This window comes from Arvicanthis niloticus, unplaced genomic scaffold, assembly GCF_011762505.2.
Source record: "Arvicanthis niloticus isolate mArvNil1 unplaced genomic scaffold, mArvNil1.pat.X pat_scaffold_1139_arrow_ctg1, whole genome shotgun sequence".
Taxonomy (NCBI): domain Eukaryota; kingdom Metazoa; phylum Chordata; class Mammalia; order Rodentia; family Muridae; genus Arvicanthis; species Arvicanthis niloticus.
Window position 1 is genome coordinate 27,225 of NW_023045148.1, and position 6,570 is coordinate 33,794.

Consider the following 6,570-nt stretch of genomic DNA (forward strand, 5'->3'; position numbering starts at 1 on the left):
TCGACCTAACCTGTCCACAGCACTCAGTGACTTAGGGCAGAGGAGAGGCAGCCCCATCAGGCCCTCAGAGGATGGCAGAGGCTGAGCTTTGACTTTGTACAGAGGAGCTGGACAGCGCTCCAGGGCTCAGACTCCCAGGGTTGAAGATGTGCCATCAGCATGAGGTTGTGGTAAAAAGTGCTGAGAGGAGAAAAGACGCATAGCTATCGGTACATGTGCAAATGAGTTCCTGCAAGGATGGCAAAGGAAGTTTACAGCGTAACATACACAGCCACAACCTGTTAGAAAACAACACAAAAGCAATGTGCCAATTACTTGTAAATTGAATAAATTACATCCTTGTTTACGCTGCATGTTTTCATTATAATTAAATGCAAAAAAATTAAAAATTCAAACGAAACTGTAACTTAATTTGGTATTCACAATCAACTTGCTTTTCCCTGACCATAGTAACTGTTTTTTTGTAAAAACAATTTTATGCAGTATTTAAAAAATCTGTTAAAGCCTAATTTATGGAACCTAAAAATAATTAGGGGATTATGTAGATCCTCCAAATCTTTCTACTCCCATTGGAAAGTCTTCATGATGTAGACTTGCCAGTAGAGAAAAAAGACTTAGCTCAGGTTTGAATCATTATTATAGCAGTACAGCTCAGAGCAAGGCAAACAAAGGCCTTGGTTTCAGTGTCTGCCACATGTGTATCATGGCTGTGTCAATGACAGACACAGTATGCAAAACACACTTTAGAAACTACAAATTGGAGGGCGAGCTGGTTCAGTGGGCGAAGGCACTTGCTCTCAGGCCTGACGAGGAGAGTTTGATATTGGGATGCACATGGTAGGAAAGAACCTCTCCCCGCACACGGTCTTCTCATCTCCATCCTTCCTCAAGCACGGTGACCACTAACAGCATGCAGTGTCTGCACTCCGCTCTGAGTGTCACTGCATGTTCTTCAGAGCTGACCAAGACCAAGCACACACCATGCCTGTTTCTTGGGGTTCCTCTTCCATCTTACCTGTGCTATCTCTTGCTCTCTTCCCTAATGGCTCCCTAAAAGTTGTCTCTCCACAGGCTCTGTCTCTCCCTAGTATCCTCAGAGTACAGCAAACATCCCTCTTTTCCAATCCTAGGGCAGAGGACTGGCTGCTACCTACTGTATAGGACTCCCTGGTAAATCCTAAAGAAAGGGACACTTTTCCACCCACAAGCACAGGACGGAGACCTCTACCTACTTCTCTGGGGATACTGCAGCGCTGTCACTGCTTTACCAGAGTGCCTGCATGCTTGGCATTAAGCTTCCAAGCGTCATTAATTCTAAAGCTCAAAATGCACGCACTATGTTTTGTGTGGTTTCAAGGCCCTCTCCGTGTACCCTTACTTAGTTTTCCTCTTCAGCATGGAGGAGCAAGGTGCAACCCTTGCTCAGACTGAGCACACGGTGGCCAATCCTGTCCCCCTCACTGTCTGCGGGTTGTGTCCTTCTACTAGATACATCCCCCAGCAGCAGGATTCTCCACCAGAAGGGCACACAAGAGATGTCCTTCCAAGAAGGTCTAGGACTGTAGGGGCATGGGCACAGACTGGGAGGCCTGCCTTACATCAGTCTGATATATCAGAACAGTGTTCCTCACCTTCCAACGCTGTGAGCCTTTAATACAGCTCCTCATGTGTGGTGACAAAGTATTTTCATCGCTACTTCATAACTGTGATTTTTGCTACCCTTAAGAATCGTAATGTAAATATCTGTATTTTCCACTGGTCTTAGTCGACTCCAGTGAAAGGGGCATTCACCTCCAAATGGGTCATGACTCACAGGGTGAGAATCGCTGTCCTAGAGGATGTCTGCATGCTCTTGCCTTCTCAGTCCATAAAACAGAACACTGCCTCAACAGAATGCTGCCACACTGATGGCTGTCCCATTTGAAAACAGATTAGTAAGTCAGAACAGGACTAACCACATCTGTATTTTCAACGGCCGGGCCGGCACTGTAGGCTAGGAATGTCATTAAGTACAGATGTCTGGCAGACAAACGGGCTATCCCTGGCCCAGGCCCAGCAAGAGTGAGTAAATTAGGAGGTTGGTGGGAGTGGAAAGCTACTCTCCCCTGCCCTCTACTAACCTTCAGGGTGCAGTTCCAAGACTGGAAAGCAAGGAGAGAAGAAGGGTTAAGGAGCATGGCTCAGGGTTTCTAAAGACTTGCTCTACAGAGAAATATTTGTATGGACATGGTAAACTCCAATGCCTCTGGCCTTCTCTCAGTTCATTCTCCACTGTTACATCTCTATTGGGCATGCAGATTAGTGGTAAATTCGAGGCTCTGGGTTAGGGAAGGAGGTGGGGTCCAGTGAGAGATGACGCTGCAGTTGCCCTGAAAGGGAACTTGGTGCCTGTCACTGCCTGTCACTGAAAGCTCCCAGAGCAGCCTGGGCTCTCAACTGCCATCCTTCTCTGTGGCCATTAAAAATGTTTCATCAAAAACAAACACAAATAAACAAACAATCAACATTTTCTCCCTAAATGGAATAAAATACTACTACTTGAACTTAAGTATAAGTTCAAGAGTCTAAGAAAATACCCCTCAAATACGCTACCATGTGTATTAGGTATTTTTCTTGTTGTTAAACAAAACAACATGACAAGGAAGCAAAGTTTACTCTAGCTCATGATGTATCCGTCCACACGGCGGGAAGGTAGTGTTGAGGACCGCTGTCGTCTGAGGGCAGAGCCCAAGGCTGCTGGCCATGCCCTATACTTAGGGGGCAGAGAGGTGAGGGCTGGCACTCAGACCCCTTCCCCCAATTTTTAAAATTACCTGCTAAGAAACCTAAAGCTCTTGTCAGAGGAGATTCTGAACACACAGAAGAAGTGAATTCCTTCTCTTCTTTCTGTAGTACTATTGTTGCTTTAAGGGTCAGCTAAATACATCTTAGTGATGTCTGTTACAGCTGTCGAGCAATCACTAGACTTTATGAGACATATCTAAAGGGCATATCTTCCTGAGGAAGTAAATTCATCTATTAATAGTTTTGTGTAACGTATACAACTTTCCTTATGACAACTCAATCAGCAAGTACCCCTAACTTCTAACCTTCATGCCTAGGTGTTATAAACGTTGCAGCAACAGGCTGACAGACCACTTTATACTTTAGGAAAAGATAGATACAAAGAACCAAGAGCAAATCAGCACAGAACTTCCTTTGTTTTTAGAAACTTGTCAGATATAACATGGAACAGGGGCTAGGAGATGACATGGCTCTGATAACATTTGTGTGTGGAAGACTTTTGGCAAACTTGGATAAAAGTAAGTACCACCCCGAAAAATTGTTTATAATAACAAAATATGCTGTTTTTTCCTTTTAATATTCACCTGGTAAATCTTTAAAAGGAAAAAGGCAGCAGGTGATTCTAATATCACAGCATGAGTATTCTATCTCAGCCTACAAGAGGAAGTGGAATGTGGCCTGTGAGCTTCTGAGCGGGTGAGGGGTTGGAGTGTCAAGCCCATCCTTACTGGTCAAGAGCTCACACTGCATCCAGGAGGGCAAAATGTGTGCCATTCAACAGAAGAGGAAGGGCTGGAGAGATGGCTTAGGGCTTAAGAACACCGGCTGCTCTTCCAGAGGTCCTGAGTTCAATTCCCAGAAACCACACGGTGGCTCACAACCATCTGTAATGGGATCGGATGCCCTCTTCTGATGTGTCTGAAGACAGTGACAGTGTACTCATATGCATAAAATAAATAAATCTTTAAACAAAAACAGAAGAGGAAAATGAAGGCTTGAGCTGTAAAGAGCCAATTTTAGTTCAGAGAAGGGGTTGGCTGGGCACGGGTGGCCATGTTTCATGAATGTGGATTGGTTAGGTTAGATTCTAGGGGATATACATGTGGGCGGGTGGCATAAGACCACAAGCCTCAGGCAGGCCTTTAAACAATAGTCCTCTTTTCTGTTTTGTGTTGTTTTTTGAGACACAGTTTCTCTGTGTGACCTTGGCTGTCCTGAAACTTGTTCTGCATCCCAGGCTGGTCCACCTGCCTCTGCCTCCTAAGTGCTGGGATCAAAGGCGTGCACCGCTGCCATCACCCTGCAAAACCCAACATTCTGAAGTGTCCCCAAATGACCTAAACTAGAGCTCTAGTAAGTGAGGACCAAAGAAACAATTTTCAAGATGAGGCTGAAGTTCTATTAGTGGAACACGTGACTTGTGTGCGGAGACGTGGCAAGGCAAGCTATGCGGAGCATGACACTGCTCTACGGCTTGCTGTCAGCTAAACAAAAGCCAGCAGGGAAAACCTAGCTTTTCAGTCCTATACTCCTCACTGTTTGGAATGCATTTTCTAGACAATTTGTGATGTGTTCTTCAGTTCTGCATTGAATTTATGCTTGGGCCACTTCTCAATACTAAAATAAAAACTAGTCAATAATATGAAAATTATTGATACAAAATACCCAGAAACACGGCTTTACTAAAGCAATTGAAACCAAAATTAAACTGGTCCTGAATGGACAGTATTTGGGTACTTTTTATGAAGTACTTGCCACTTCTGTCCAATATTTAGTTTAACCTTGACATTAAATAAGAGCAGGAGAGGTAGGGAGAAAAAGCAGAGGAGGGAGGGGAGGATGCTGGAGGAGGAAGCTGGAAGAAGCTGGAGGAGGGAGGGGAGGATGCTGGAGGAGGGAGGAGGAGAAAGCTGGAGGAGGGAGGGGAGGATGCTGGAGGAGGGAGGAGGAGGAAGCTGGAGGAGGGAGGGGAGGATGCTGGAGGAGGGAGGGGAGGATGCTGGAGGAGGGAGGAGGAGGAAGCTGGAGGAGGGAGGGGAGGATGCTGGAGGAGGGAGGAGGAGGAAGCTGGAGGAGGGAGGAGGAGAAAGCTGGAGGAGGGAGGGGAGGATGCTGGAGGAGGGAGGGGAGGATGCTGGAGGAGGGAGGGGAGGATGCTGGAGGAGGGAGGGGAGGATGCTGGAGGAGGAGGAAGCTGGAGGAGGGAGGGGAGGATGCTGGAGGAGGGAGGAGGGGAGGAAGTTGGAGGAGGGAGGAGGCGAGGAAGCTGGAGGAGGGAGGAGGCGAGGAAGCTGGAGGAGGGAGGAGGCGATCTCCCGAGAATAACTGTATGTTAACTGGACATATGCTGTATCTCAGACAGTGCAGCAATGAGAAAACTGTATGCAGCATAGAAAAACAAGCTTCGATTCTTCGATATTTATACTTCTGTAAGTATAGCATTACCATACTAAAACATACCATTTAATATTTTAAATTAGGCAATTTTCTCAGTGGTTATGAATTATATTTAGTCTTCTATATTTTGCATCCATTAACTATAAAAATACATTGTTATAAAAATATCCTTTGGTAGAGGCACCAGTGGAAGGCTGGTTCTAGATTTCCCATGATCACAACCTTATGAAATCTCATCACAACATCAGAGAAAGGGATGCTAACATTTAAATCCCAGAGTCTCTCTGTGCTGTGACATCACGTGTCTCTGTTGCACCTTAGCCATTATGGTCGTGCTCTTTAGATGAAGAATGTGACTTGAGAGTCACAGCCAAAGGTACAATGCTCTCCTTTTCTGTTTCATTCTCCAAAAGAGTTTTGAAAAGCATAAAACAGCTTTTGAACAGCTCTGTCTTACAAACACAAACCCTGGCAGGACAGCCCCTCCCCACCAACCCGGTGCCTTTTGCCCACCCTTGTCCTCCTGGGTGGCTGCTCCCAATGTCCTGCCCTCTCCCTCCTCCATTTGCCTGTACCCCAGAAATCCAATACCAATTAATTAGATTTCCAGTTTCAAAGCAAAGAACAAATCCTGTCTCTTCAGGGACTGTGCTAAGATGAGTCATACTGCAAACGGGGGGGGGGGGGGGAGGGAATCATTAATATTAAATTTCTTATTTTTCATAAGTAATTATTATTCGTGCTTTCTCTGAGAACAAAGGAAAAGGTGGGGCATTTGATCTCTAGAAATAAAACTGACTTAATACAGGAAAAACATTTCTTTGAAGTGGATGGATTAAATTGCTCTTTATCACTTCCATGTACAGGGATAAATTTGAAAGTAAAATTCCAGTTTTCTGGTGAGAACAGCAATAAATCAAAAATACAGCCTTGCAAAAAATAATTTATTTTAAAAGAAAACATATGAGATATTTGGGAATTATGAAGTGGTTTTATTTTTTAAAGACCTTTATAGATGCCTGTGAGGTATATTTACTGGTCTGTGGTAGTGTACTAATGCTTTTACATTAGTATTGTGTATTTATTAGCCAAGTGCACTGAGAACATAAAAGCTTAGTCTTTCCATAAAACACTGCCAGAATAGAGGGTTCCTCCCTTCACAGGGATGGCAGCAGTGGCTCTGATGGGCAGTCACATGACTGCTCTACTCCAGCAGAGCAGTGGCAGCCATCAGGCAGACAGAAACCCAGGTATCACTTCTTGCCTGCCTGTTACAGGTATAGATGATGCTCACTGTTGTGTTCATTCTCATATTCTCATTCATTCTCTCTCTCTCTCTCTCTCTCTCTCTCTCTCTCTCTCTCTCTGAATAAAGTAATCTAAAAAGGA